Below are 15,650 nucleotides of genomic sequence, written 5' to 3' on the forward strand. Positions count from 1 at the left end.
CAGCCCCACTACCCTTGTTCCGGGTAGTAACCCTCCGCGTTTTGGAGCGACTCCCAGAGAGCTCATCCTATGGAGACTGTCTCCCCCATTTTTGTGTCTGCTCCGCTGAAGCAGTCACCCACCCCCGACGTGCCCGCGAATACTACCCGACTAGAAGAGCATAACAGAAACTGAACACAATATTAACATATTGTGATATTTATAACTTATTTTGATACAATTTTGTTCTTAGTAGCCATTATCTTTCAAATGTTGTAACAGGATTTTATCATAATATGATTTAAAAATGCTTAACACCGAATTGCCCAACAGTAGGCAATTAAAATAGATGTGTAAAGTCTTCTAGCCATATAGATATCACAACGCTGATATAATTTGCAAAGGTTGCCTTATTTGTAATGTTGTTAGTTTTATGTTCTCGAAAAATATTCTTGTTCAGACAAAAACAAAAGTTTCGTATTGTTGATCACAATCTGGAGACCTATCACGAACTGTAAAAATTTGCAACTGCACAGACTGCACAGAAACAATATATTTTGTATCTGATTCTGTTATAAATTTCTAACAAAATATGTTATTTTTATGATAAAATTGTAACAAAATTTGATAGTTTTTTGTTTCCAGTAGTTTGATTTTTGATAGAAATTTAGATATTTTAACAACATCCTGAACCACGTTTCTAACAAATTTTGTTATAAAAATTTAGTATAACATAATAACATAGGTTGATATAATTATGATATGACCTTCTAGTCGGGTAGAGCCTCAGTCTGGGTAGACTTTGGCACCACCGTCTTCCCTGAGACGCCCTTGGTCGATTCGACCTTGCCCGAGCCCGCGAATCCTTGGGCCTCAGTCTGGGTAGACCTCGACTCCACGGATTTCACGGGTTGGCGCTTGGCCGTCCCAACCGCCCGTCAGCTTGGCATCCAAAAACGACTTTAAAAGTTTCAACAAGCTCGCCTTGAGGTTCTTACTGATATTATGCTTCGATGATAGCGTCCAGCTGTTACGTCGCCATCTCGAAGGCCGAAAGCCCATCGCGTTTGCCCAGTCTTGACAGGTGAACAGGTCATCATGATTTAGACAACTTACTTCGGTTTGAAAAACTAAATACATACACACTTAAAATAGATTTCGCTGTTCGGTAATTTTATTGACGAAAAACTTCGGTAAACATGAAAAATTACAGTCCGTTCGGCTAACAAAATTAAATTTACCGGAGTTCGGTAAAATTTTACCGAACAAACTATAATTTCAAAATGATTTGACAGACTTCGGTAAAATTACAGTTCGTTTTGTAAAATCGTTTAATCGCCGTACATTGTAAAATAAATACCGAAAAAATTACAAAACAAATTCTGTTTTACAGTACTCCGGTAAATCGTTGAACGGCGGTTGAACTGTCAAACTGTCATATTCATTTTTGTTTAAGGCTCAAGACTCCATCACAATGTTTTGAAAATTGATGACTGTATCACTTGTTTGTAATAGTGATGCAATTGGTACCGGAAAGTGCAGCAGCGATAAATAAAATGTTGTTTACAACTGGGGTGGGTGGAAATGGGGTAGTAAAAATATGTCAGCTGATGCATAATGTTGCCAGACTTGACGAATTGTTTATTTTATAACATAAGACATGTTCATGGTGTATCAAATATATGGGTATTTATCGGTTTAATTTTTTTATACACCACTTGGTATGTAATAGAAGCTTACGTAACATGTTCAAATATTTATTTTTGGTTTTATTGTTCAATCCGACAAACAGCAATGATTTTTTCCAATAAATAAATCTGGCAACGGCGAAGAGATGATTATTTTCTTGTGTATGCACATCTTTATTTGCGTGTTGGCTGGCGCAAGTTTTTTTTATGTACAGGTTATCCGACTTCGTCAGTAGATGGGAATAACCAGCGCGGGGGGGAAACATACATTTTCAGCGCCAAACGTAAACAAACGAGCATAAATTCCATACAAAAATCCAAGATGGCTGAGTTGGGGATATGACAAGTCGGATAACCTGTACATAAAAAAATCTTGGGCTGGCGTATACGTTGTATTGTTCGGATTGAATGAAGTTGCATCGCGTAGATTTTGTACTCACCATTTCACTTATTGCGCTAGTGAATTTGAGTCTTCCGCATTTTATTGCATTCACAATACGGTCGTCAAATTTGTCTCTCACTTCGATTTTTGCAAAACAGTTTTCAACCGTTTTTGGGCGCGAAGTGAATTAATTGGTAGTCAAGGTTGACGAAAAATGTGAAACTCAGTTAGTGAATATGTTTTAGGAGTGATAAAATCAAAGAAACAATGGGAAAAGATCCAGTGAAAAATCAAGTGAGTGTGTATGTGTTAAATCCGAACGTTCGAACGTTAGTATGCGTTCGATGAACAAACGAATATCGACCTATAAAAGGCAGTTTTCATCGTTTTTCCAACAATTCCTCAGTAATTGCTAGTTTTGATAAGTGAAAAATTAATATGGAAATGCCATGAATATATTATGATAGAGGGTAAGTCCGTAAATAGCCCCAAAATATTGAATTTAGTTCAAAACTTTATTAGTATTAGTGCGGATTTGAATAAAATCATTGTCATTATCGGATTGATTACGGTTTATAGAGCCTTAATCAAAATTTGTATGCAGCTAGCTGCTGTTTCAAAGCTGTACGAAAAGGTTAATAATTTTTCATTGAATTCATCGCGGAAAAACCCAAATGTGGAAAGGAGAAATGATAACAGGTATGTTACGTTCATAATCAAGTTATTTGTATTTCACAGCATTAATTTTATTTCAGCTTCCTCCCTTGGCAACAAATTACTGGGAAATTTAGTCATCTTGCACCGGAATAATTATAAAAATATATTGGAATTGGATTTACGTTCATCGTTTGTAGCTAAGTAATGCTGGTACACCAGTTGCTTCGCATACTAAAGCTGAACCTGATTTTCTCTAAATCCAATTTTGCTAAAAAAGGACAATTAAATAAAGAAGTCATGCGTTTGAACTGCAAGCGTATTTTATTTGATAAGAATTAATAGCATCAGTTTTATTTTTCCCATTCAAAGCGAAAAAAACAACCTGTTTTTCGAATTACCGAACTGTATACGGTACTTTTTTGACAGATCATCAAAAACTAAAACTACCTAACGATCAGTAATCTTTTCATTTACCGAACTGATTACCGAACGTTCAGCTGTTGAAAGTTCGGTAAAAAATTACCGTACACTGTAAAATATTCTAAGTGTGTACGTTAAAAATATTAAATCACAATTAAACTGAGACCTAGTTGAGTGAGTATCAAAATTGTAACGATTCAGCTCAAACGGGGCCGCGGTTCGTTTCACCGCTCCCTCCCTCAACCATTCAAAACCGTTATCGACAATTCAAAATCAAGATCAGGTTGGATCTTGCATGATGTTCAAAGGATTCTGCCTCGAAACTTTAGAATCAAAACGAAGCCAGTTCAGATAAGAACGGACACTCGCAACGAGATTTTTATTCAAAACGAAAACCGCACGAGAAAGGAATAACATCAGGTTATTTTTTATAGTTTTTATATTGTTTCATTTTTAATTTTATTTGTTTCCAGCTTATCTGCGCTCCCCGTTGTCTGCCTTTATGGCAGTTGGTGCGGACGCTCACATGGCTAAAAGCATGATGCTGTATATGCTGATGAGTTGATACCGAGATATGAGCCTCGGAGCTTCATTGGAAGACGACGACGAGGTAGCCTTAAGGGAGACAGCAAGGTGACCACCACCCTTTCTTCCCCATGTTGACGATCGCGAGTAGCTGCCAGGCTGTTGCCTTCTCTTTTCACGTTTCTGTTCATTAAAACCTCGCGGTCGTGGTCTCCCCTTGCCATGCTTAAATGTTCTTTTAAACAGCAAAACCAATAAAATTAGAATAAAAACAATCCTTTCGTTATGATACTGTGTTGCCAAATGGACATAAAACCTCAATTTTAACTTTTGGTCCAAATCGAGGTTTCATTTGATCAAAGTGATTTAATCATAGTGCATACATTACACATTTGATATCTTCATATGATTGAAAAGATGGAATAAATCTGCCATCACGGCTGAAGGTGTCCAGCAAGTTTTGCGTTTTTTGTTTAACCTGTCGAAGATTTATGTGCGCTCTTATTCGCGTTCTTCTTTCCGTTTTTTCCACCGTAAATGGTACAGCTTTTATTGTTCCAACTCATTTGTCCAGAAACGGACAAAAAGAAACGCGACCATCTTTTCGATAACCAGTCACAGCAAAGTGGCTCCGATTCACTTTCCGATTAATTAAACCAGGAGATCCGCACTCAGGAAAAGAGACGACAACGAATTAAGGTAGGAATTTTAATTTTCTTCTGAAATCTAGATGATGATATCATGACCTGCGAATGTAAAAGAGAAACTGTTGTGTTGTGATGTGATTCGCATCACGGATGGGGTGCCTTAGGGTGAGGTTGACGGCTCTTCGCTAATGGAGCTCCGTATTAACCAATAATAATATGCTCTAATTTTCCATCATCAACTGTGACATTATTCCCGGCGATGTAATTTGAGTCTATTCAGCCGTGAACAATTCATGTGGCTCTCTGAGGAAGGCGGGGGTGGTTTTAGGGAATGGGCGTATAATGATAAGGATCTCGGGGTTGCCTCGGAAAATAATGGAACATGACGACCCCTGCGATTTGTGCCCCTCGCTTCTCTCGGTCTCTCGGTGTGTGATTGTAATCGCTGGAACATACTGTATTCATCATCTTATTCATTAGCCGAGCTATAGAAACGGGAGCTCAAAGCGTTCATAGAAAACTGCTGGCCGATGGACGGACTGGGCATCAAAGTGAAAATACGATGGAAAAACTTTTTCTATTGGTATAGAAGCAGATCAGAAAAGTTTTTCCTTTTGCAGTTGTTGAATGCTGAACGACCCGAGTGGTAATGTATTATTAAAATAGTTAATGATTAGCTTTGGAATAATTTGTCCCTGGAATAAATTCTTCTATATAAGAAAAATTAAACTATGCATTTCTTTTATTTTATTATGAGATTAGTTACAGAATATGGAAGTTAATTAATACCAAATAATCCGAAAGACAACAAAATCCTTAACTGACTGCAGTGTACTTTGGTTTAGTTCCATAGAACAGTTTTTATTTTCCGGCTTTATTTTAGTGTATGCACTACACTTATATACAAAATATTCATCGAAAAGAAATTCTATAAAATAGTGAAGAGAATACCATAAAAATCGGAGAATCAGACAACATTTATCGTGGAGATCAAATCCTACTCGGGACACACTGCCGCTTGGAGAAGAGCCTCATTCAAACGGCCGGGATCTATATGAAAATGAAATTATGCTGAAATACAAACCGGACTTTGAAATGGACCAACAACGGCTGCTACCTACACCACCTTCCAAAAGATAGAAAGACAGTCAACCAACCAGACAGGCATACAGTCGCAGATTCATTCCGAGTCGAATGCCCCGTCCGTATGAAAGGAAAAGCGCCCTGACAAGGGAGCAGACGCGGACCCTTCCACTGTTTTTGCTCAATTTTCAAATCGAATCAGAAAAGATCAAATAATCGTCTAATGATGATGTTTTTCATGGCATAGTGCGCGCGCGACGATGATGAGAGGATATACATCTTTTGCTGTTGTTTATCATTTTTTGAAAGAAAATTTCATCCCTTGAACGGTCGCGACGGTTGGGTGTGGTGCTGCGACGCAGTGCGGTGATGGCGGAATGAATAAATTAAGTAATTGCTTATTTATTAATGAGTGCTATCAGAGCGCAGTATCAGTTAATGTTCATCGCGCGTGTAAAATCTGAATGGCGACTGAGTGGCATGGTACGGTCGACCTTTCGGCAGAGCTGGGTATGTGTGAATGTGATTCCGAAATATGTTAATGCAAATATGGTTCGGTTTTCCTCCGATGATGGGTGGAAAGGGTTCAAATGGGAAGCACAATGGAGAAGGGGATAATCCTGGCCGCAAATAAATTGTATACCTACCATACATATGCTTTCATCTGAATATCTCTTTGATGGATTTGGTTGCGCATTCAGAATGTTTATTTGTGCATATATAAATTCGCATATGGGACTTTATTTGAACTCGTTAATGAGTTTTCGTTTCATGAGCTTTTTTGTGTGCCACTGCTTTTCTATTTTCCATAGGGATTATTTGAAGCCAATAGAAAATATTATTAGTTCTAGTCAACATATGAAATTCTATTTGATGTACACAAAAATCGATTAGATATTGAATTTTGTTTTGGCTTTCTCAGTCTGAAGTATCAAAACGATGGTTTATTTACTTGCCCGACGTTTCGGCCGATGGGTTGTGGCCTTTTTCAAAGATCGCTAGAACATGTACATATAACATAAAACATAAATGTTGAACTCACTATAGTCTATCGTAAATTATTGTAAACCACGTTCGATCAGTGATGGATACGGTGCTTTTCATGCTTGTCTGAATGTTGAGTTAATGAGTGATAACAATTCGAAATGGGGCAGCAGGGACTATGTCCAAGGGCTTGACGATCCCTCCCAGGCCATCTGCGAGTTGTGGCGCCTGCCTAGGATGTGGTGGGGTTTGACAATGGGCCCTGTTAAACCTCTATAAAAAAGCTGCATGAATCCGCAAGTAGGCTCCGCCAAAGCGACCGTGTGCCGCTCAAAGCGCACAAGCCCAAGTCCTGATGTTAGGTGGGACGCTAAACAGCCCTGACACGACGGCCCTCCGACGAGACAGGAGGTTTGCGCAGGCCCAATGAGCCGCCTTTAAAAACAACTATTACGAACGACATAGAAGATAATACGACTCGATACAATCGGCAACGACCTAGGCGACGAATAAAGGATCACGATTGGAAGCTTGGAACATGGAACTGCAAGTCGCTAGGCTTCGCAGGTTGCGATAGGATAATCTACGATGAATTACATCCCCGCAACTTCGATGTCGTAGCGCTGCAGGAAATCTGCTGGACAGGACAGAAAGTGTGGAAAAGCGGGCATCGAGCGGCTACCTTCTACCAAAGCTGTGGCACCACCAACGAGCTGGGAACCGGCTTCATAGTGCTGGGAAAGATGCGCCAACGCGTGATTGGGTGGCAGCCAATCAACGCAAGGATGTGCAAGCTGAGGATAAAAGGCCGTTTCTTCAACTATAGCATCATCAACGTGCACTGCCCACACGAAGGGAGATCCGACGACGAGAAAGAAGCGTTCTATGCGCAGCTGGAGCAGACATACGATGGATGCCCACTGCGGGACATCAAAATCGTCATCGGTGACATGAACGCTCAGGTAAGGCGGGAGGAAATGTATAGACCGGTCATCGGACCGGATAGTCTGCATACCGTATCGAACGACAACGGCCAACGATGCATAAACTTTGCAGCCTCCCGCGGAATGGTAGTCCGAAGCACTTTCTTCTTCCGCAAGAATATCCACAAAGCCACATGGAAATCACCTAATCAAGAAACGGAAAACCAAATCGACCACGTTCTAATCGACGGTAAATTCTTCTCCGACATCACGAACGTACGCACTTACCGCAGTGCGAATATTGAATCCGACCAGTACCTCGTTGCAGTATGCCTGCGCTCAAAATTCTTGACGGTGTACAACACGCATCGGAGTCGTCCGCCGCGACCAAACATTAGGCGGCTACAAGACATTAGACTAGCCCAAGACTACGCGCAGCAACTGGAAGTGGCCCTCCCAACGGAAAAGCAACTAGGCGCAGCGTCTCTTGAAGATGGCTGGAGAGATATTCGATCCGCCACTGGAAACTAAGCACGGTGTTCCCGGATCAGGAAAACGACGTATATGACGGCGAATGTGAGCAGTTAGTTGAGGAGAAGAATGCAGCATGGGTGAGATTGCTGCAACACCGCACGAGGGCGAACGAGGCACGATACAAACGGGCGCGGAACAGACAAAACTCGATTTTCCGGAGGAAAAAGCGCCAGCAAGAAGATCGAGACAATGAAGAAACGGAGGAACTGTACCGCGTTAATAACGCACAAAAGTTCCATGAGAAGTTGAGCCGTTCACGTAAGGGTCACGTGCCACTGCCCGATATGTGTAAGGACATAAACGGGAACCTTCTTACAAACGAGCGTGAGGTGATCCAAAGGTGGCGGCAGCACTACAAAGAGCACCTGAATGGCGATGTGGCAGACAACAGTGGCGGTATGGTAATGAGCACGCGCGCAGGATATGCGACATCCGGAATCCAGGAGGAGATCGGCCGGCTGAAAAACAACAAAGCCCCTGGAGTTGACCAACTACCAGGAGAGCTGTTTAAACACGGTGGTGAAGAACTGGCTAGAGCGCTGCACTGGGTAATTACCAAGGTTTGGGAGGATGAGGTTCTGCCGCAGGATTGGATGGAAAGTGTCATGTGTCCCATCTACAAAAAGGGTGATAAGCTGGATTGTAGCAACTACTGTGCAATTTCATTGCTGAACACTGCCTACAAGGTACTCTCCCAAATTTTATGCCGTCGACTAACACCAATTGCAAGAGAGTTCGTGGGGCAGTACCAGGCGGGATTTATGGGCGAACGCTCTACCACAGACCAGGTGTTCGCCATACGTCAGGTATTGCAGAAATGCCGCGAATACAACGTGCCCACACATCATCTATTTATCGACTTCAAAGCCGCATATGATACAATCGATCGGGACCAGCTATGGCAGCTAATGCACGAAAACGGATTTCCGGATAAACTGATACGGTTGATCAAGGCGACGATGGATCGGGTGATGTGCGTAGTTCGAGTTTCAGGGGCATTCTCGAGTCCCTTCGAAACGCGTAGAGGGTTACGGCAAGGTGATGGTCTTTCATGTCTGCTATTCAACATCGCTTTGGAGGGAGTAATACGAAGGGCAGGGATTGACACGAGTGGTACGATTTTCACGAAGTCCGTCCAGTTATTTGGTTTCGCCGACGACATTGATATCATGGCACGTAACTTTGAGAGGATGGAGGAAGCCTACATCAGACTGAAAAGCGAAGCTAAACGGATTGGACTAGTCATCAACACGTCGAAGACGAAGTACATGATAGGAAGAGGCTCAAGAGAGGTCAATGTGAGCCACCCACCACGAGTTTCTATCGGTGGTGACGAAATCGAGGTGGTTGAAGAATTCGTGTACTTGGGCTCACTGGTGACCGCCGATAACGATACCAGCAGATAAATTCGGAGACGCATAGTGGCAGGAAATCGTACGTACTTTGGACTCCGCAAAACGCTCCGATCGAATAGAGTTCGCCGCCGTACCAAACTGACTATCTACAAAACGCTTATAAGACCGGTAGTTCTCTACGGACACGAGACCTGGACGATGCTCGTGGAGGACCAACGCGCACTGGGAGTTTTCGAAAGGAAAGTGTTGCGTACCATCTATGGTGGGGTGCAGATGGCGGACGGTACGTGGAGGAGGCGAAAACACAAAACGAAAATGAAGTGGAGAAGATACGTGTTTACTTCTTGATTTTACTCCCCTCCCCTATTCTTCCTTCTCGCGAGATATTATAACTGAAATTTAATTCCAACCCCGCAACAAAAATCGCATAATATGTAGATTTGTCCTAAAATAATGAAAAGAATGAACCACGAGTTGCATCAGCTGTTGGGAGAACCATCCATCGTTCACACCGCGAAAATCGGAAGACTGCGGTGGGCCGGGCACGTAGCCAGAATGTCGAACAGTAATCCGGTGAAAATGGTTCTCGACAACGATCCGACGGGAACAAGAAGGCGAGGTGCACAGCGGGCAAGGTGGATCGATCAGGTGGAGGACGACTTGCGGACCCTCCGCAGACTGCGTGGTTGGCGAAGTGCAGCCATGGACCGAGCTGAATGGAGAAGTCTTTTATGTGCAGCACAGGCCACTCCGGCCTTAGTCTGATAATAAATAATTCATTGGTTTGCATTAATCGTATCGCCAGTCTGACCGGCTGCCTCTCCATCCAGCGTTTCGTAATTTGTGAATAGCCTCAATATTTATATAAAAAAAATGATTATTTCGTCAACGATGATCCATGTATAGATTTATACACTGGAACTGGTGTACGCATAGTAACAACAAAAAATCCTTGTGTTTAGGGAACAACCATTAATTACGTTACGCTAAGAGGGGGAGGGGAGGGGGGTTCCCTGAAGTGTGACAATCCATACTAATTTTTTAGATACCTCGTACAAAAAGTGTGACATAGGGGGAATTAAAAATAGTCATTTTTTGCGAATTAATGAAGATTATTCCCTTAATTATGAGATGAATATTTTCATTTTCAAAAGAATCACTCGGTGGCCAAGGTGATCCATACACAATATCATGCTCAGAATGTCGGACAATAACCCGGTGAAAACGGTTCCATGGCAGGGGACAAGAAGGCGAGGTGCGCAAAGAACAAGGTGGTTCGATTTGAGGTCCCTCCGTGGACTACAAAATTGGCGACGTGCAAATACTGACCGAGCTGAATGTAGACGAATTTTATGTACTGCAGAGGCTTTAGTTTGAATAAATCAAATGAAATGAATTCCGTTGTTAGAATGTCAAATGGTTCTATGGAATGAAATTCATTATTTTTTGTTTTATTTCACGGATGTTCCGGATTTTTCGGAAGGCCACAGCATGTATAGACAGTTTATGGCACGACTGACGCCACTAACAATGCAAATTCCAGACATTTTCCGGGTAAATTATAAAGAATTTCCTTTGGGAATCTCGAAGAATTACCTGCGTAAGTTTCCAAGGATTTCCTGTTGAAATCCACACAACTTCACGTTGAAATCAAATGTTTTCACGGGGAAGAGCCGTTTGTTGTTTGACCAAATATGTCATTAATCCGAAACTTGACTTGCACTTGACGGCCGAACAGCTCATATGACTGAAAAGTCGTCTAATCGAATAGGTTATTTAGCCAAAAAGGCCTAGATGGTCGTTTGGTAGAAAAGGGCCATTTGGCCGAAATGAACATATGATGTTGTTTGCCCGAGCTGCCGAAAAAAAAATCGTTTGACCGAAAATGCTGCTTGGCCGGACTAGGTGACATAAGGTCGAAAACGGTTTTCGACGTACGGGTGAAGATCATTCGGCCGAACTGATAATTTGGCCGAAAAAGACGTTTGCTCCGACAGCTTATTTGTACGAAAATGGCGTTTGGCTGAACGAGTCGACGTTTTTCGCCGTATAATCCGATCAGCCGATTAACATTTTCGGCCAAATTGCCCTTCCTGCTAAACTAAACGTTTCGGTCAAATGGAATTTTCGATGACAAGGCCTATTCGACCAAACGACCTGTAAGGGCATACGGCTTTTTCGGCCAAATGACTAGTCTGGTCGTACCGCCAAACCATTTTCCACATAATAACCGCATCAGACAAATGGAATTCGGCTAGATAGCTTTCGGTTGAACGTATTATTCGGTCAAGTGGTATTCGGTCAAATGACTTTCAACCAAATGACCCTTCGACCCTGAAAATATAATTTATAATTTACCTCTGCTATACTCATCCATTGGACTTTATAATGATTTTCCCCATAAAATACTGACGATACAAGGTATGTGCGAGCAGCAAACATTACTCATGGTTCATGACATGCCACATAACCCAACTAGTATCCATAATATAACTTTAGATGTGGTATCTGGACATCGTATTACAAGACAGAATAGTCATTTAGCTAGGCCTCGTGCATATTCATGCTTTGCTCAGAAACGGTTTACTTTTATAGGTCCTGCAAAGTACATGAACTTACCCAGAGATTGACGATTGATTAACAATCGTTTAACCTTCAAATCCAACATAAAATGTCTCTTTAGAAGTAATTTACACCAACTCATAATACAGATATGTTCCGATTTTATCACGTTCCGATTTTGTCACGCTCCGATTTTATCACGCTCCGATTTCGTCAACAAAATTATTCCGTTTTTATCAACAAAAAAATTCAATCATTTTTTTAGACATTTAGCTTTTAAAATTAAATAACTTGGGTAATTGTCTGGCCAAATGTTGTATTTATGGTATTTAAGGCACTAACTAAGGTTTCTATTCACCGACTTCCCCCAACGAAAGAAAAGAGACAAGATGCGGGTTTGCTGGCACTTCATTACTTCAGGACGAAGGATTACATTGTTATCTGGTGTTCTGATATAACTGGAAAATCGTTGAGAAACTTTTTCGGATGTTCGAGGCCGTCCAAACTGTTCTGGAGTACATATCCTCGAATGCATTAGGAAATATGTCTACAAACAAAATCTCCTAACCTGCGATTTATGTCCAAAAATAACTATGTGACCATAAGACATAAATTGATCGAGTTTTGAATAAACGTAAATTATTTCAGGGTCTCCGAAACGCTCTGGAGATCAGAACATGTGATATACACGATCAACCAAGCATTGTACGACGTTTTCGTGTATCGTTGAACATCTTAGTAGGTACATTGAGCCGATAAGATTTAACTCATTACTTTTACACGCAACTATAGGCCTTTTAGTTTCTCCAAAACATCCTTGAGATCAAATCAGTTCAGAATATGTGATCTACCCGATCAACCAAGTCCGGAACGATGTATCCATGCATCCTTGAACTGCAGCTACTGCAGGCCTTTTCGGTTGTTCAAAACGTCTTTGAGTTCAGAACATGTGTTCCAGTTGCTCAACCAAGTCATGAACGATGTACCTGTGTATCGCTAAACATCCCAGCAGGTCCGTTGAAACGATAGAATGGTACTTATTACTTTTACTAGCTACTACTGTCTTTTCTGTTCTCTACAATGTCCTTGAGTTTCAAACATGTGATCTACCCGTTCAACCAAGTCCTAAATGATATATCCGTGCACAACATCACAAACATTCCAGAAATTCCATCGAGCTTTTTACAAGCTCTATTACAAGCTACAGTGGACCCTCCTTGAGTTGATGTTCTAAGACTCGATATCGAATCGTTGAGACAAATGATGACAGTCTTTTCAAAAATTTTTCCAAGAATTCCACGTATCAATACTGACTGTATTGCATCTCTTCAAAACTTCATGGATCTCAGATTATTTCAAAACCGAATTTTTAAAACGACTTTGACTTATCCAATGATCCAACTTATGAATGATGTTAGATATGATATCCCAGTGAGTCCATTTAGCTTATGACACATTCCAGCGTAACGCGACACCATGAGGAGCCGACTTTCAGCGAGAAATTAGGTCTGCTTTCGAAAATTAGCCTCTGGGACATATGATTAAACAGGTGTAAAATTATCCTCACTAAATTTCCTTTCTGATAGAATATTCATTTTGATATTTTTCGCTTTGAATATGATGAATATAGCGCGTTGCATTTCGTAACGCGACACCATCGCTGAATTGCACTTTTCGCATTTCGAAATGCAATTGCGTTTTTCAGCTCTGGTATACGGTTTGGAGTCTCGATTTATTCTAAGCATTTCTCGTATACATCAACAGAAATGAGGCTGTGAATTAAAATCGCAGGAAAAACGGAAATTATAATGAAAATAACTGAATTGATATGAACACCGCCGCGTTACGCTGATCGACAAACAGTCTCCTGCAAATGGTGTCGCGTTACGCAAACGTGTTTATCGTTGATAGAATACGTAATTTCAGCCGATTTCGATGCGACATGTTATATTCGACACAGAATATTGTCACATTATCTATCGTTGAATGTAGTTCGAGTTGGTGGTTACGATCTGGAGTTTCAGTTATTAAAGTTTGAGGGACTAACCGGCACAAATATAGAACTGAACCAATTCCATTCGTATCACATATTCAGTTTTAGAAACAAATTAAATGGTAATGGGTTTTCCTATTTTTATATTAGTCACACCCAGGTATGACCCAGATCGGTTTTTAAGTACGTGGTCAGACGATCGATCCCCCTAGAAGTGAGTTTTTCACACTGAAAAGTTCTATATTGCCTTTTTTCTACGTTAACCATTTTGAAAGGTGATGATGGCCCAAGAAGCTCAGCAATGTTGAAGAGGAATATTTCTGTCGTTTTTTATTCTACGTTTCTACTGGAACTTTGTCTGTTTTCAACTTTTCATTTATTTCCGTAAAGATTGGAATACGTCTCATGTCTCAACCAATGTTTATCACAAGAACGTATGCGTCGTGCCCTGAGTGCACTACTTTTAACTACATTTTCAATCTTTACGCTATCGTCAACACTACTCAGAAAATAAATACTCAATTTTTAAAATAGAATTTATATCCTGGTGTAAAATAATTGTCTTATTATTGTATATTCATTCATGCCTGATATAATATGTCTTTATTAACGAACCAGCCCAATGCTGGTTCATCTCGATTAACATAAAATGGATTTTTTTTTTCAATTTATCACTCAGCAACTCTCTGTTAACCTTTTTCGATAGGCCCTTATTCTTGCATTGGTTTGGTGAAGTTTTTTGCCTGACGCAATTTATTATATTTTCGACTACCGGTGACCAACACTCTTAAATTATTTCACCGATATTGACTGTGAAAATCTCTGTTAAAGTTCTTAAGATGAAATATCGACTAAATTGACGCATCTTCTTTGAGTGCTGACGTACTCGGCTGTGATGATCTTGGTCAAAGAATAAAAATGCGAACGAAAGAAAATACGAGTCTTTCGGTTCCACAAAGCTAAAAATATATTTAAAAATCAAGATAAAACTTGTATTAAAAACATAACTGCGGATCCGTAACACTTCACGTCAGATGAGCCTTTCAAATAAACGAATCATTGAAAAAATATAATCATACTTGGCATCCACAAACACGTTTGACAGTTCGTGACATGGTAGAAGGAAAACGTGTTCGTCAGCAAATAGTTAGTTTCCTACGTTTATTCATATGAGTGGCATATTGCGTGGAAAGAGAGAGGATTAAAAAGCCTCACAATTTATTCGAAAAATACTCAGTTTCACGTGACTTATTAACGGACGACCCCAAAGGGGTCACCAAACACCAAACATTTGTAATTTCCCACCACTCCGTAACATTTTTGTATGGTAACCTATTTTTTGTAGTATGGAGAGTTACACCTCCAATTTTGTTACGCTTTTCATGTACAAGCCCTAAATTTTTGTTACGCTATTCATGTACAAGCCCTAAATTGCTTGAAAGAAACCATTGTGATACTGTATCAATGCACCGAAAGCATTTTATCCCTTATTACAGAAGCACATTTAATTCGCGTAACGCGACACCATATTTTTGTACCTAGTGTAACTTCATGGAAAATGGTCCGATTTTGGATCTTAATACACGAAAAAAAAGCTCTTGACGAGTACTAAGAGAATCCTTTTGTCTAGTATCAATTATACGACTATTTTCGTAACGCGACACCATTTCAATGTCACTGTTTTTAAAGTACAAATATTTCATGTAAACTAAAATTTTCGAAGCAATACAATGTGTACACAAAAAGATCATTTAAAACTGTATTTAATTACGTAGTCATCAATACATTTTCACCCAAATAGGTGCGATAGAGCACATTTGTAAAAAAATGATTAGGGAGTCTTTTTTTTTAACTAAAAGTCTGCTACTTTGATTGGCTATTAAACAATGTTCCGAAAACATTTTTCAGTGGAAGAAAT

General features: G+C 40.4%; 1 long non-coding RNA gene across 1 annotated transcript; it reads left to right on the forward strand.

The window, feature by feature from the left end:
* Positions 1-1,072: 1,072 nt before the first annotated feature.
* LOC134227351 (uncharacterized) lies at positions 1,073-4,108 on the forward strand. Its single transcript, XR_009983660.1, has 2 exons — positions 1,073-3,546; positions 3,600-4,108. It is a non-coding gene; the product is annotated as an uncharacterized LOC134227351 (long non-coding RNA).
* The last annotated feature ends 11,542 nt before the right edge of the window (positions 4,109-15,650 follow it).

This window comes from Armigeres subalbatus, chromosome 3 (genome assembly GCF_024139115.2).
Source record: "Armigeres subalbatus isolate Guangzhou_Male chromosome 3, GZ_Asu_2, whole genome shotgun sequence".
In the NCBI taxonomy this organism is placed as follows: Eukaryota; Metazoa; Arthropoda; class Insecta; order Diptera; family Culicidae; genus Armigeres; species Armigeres subalbatus.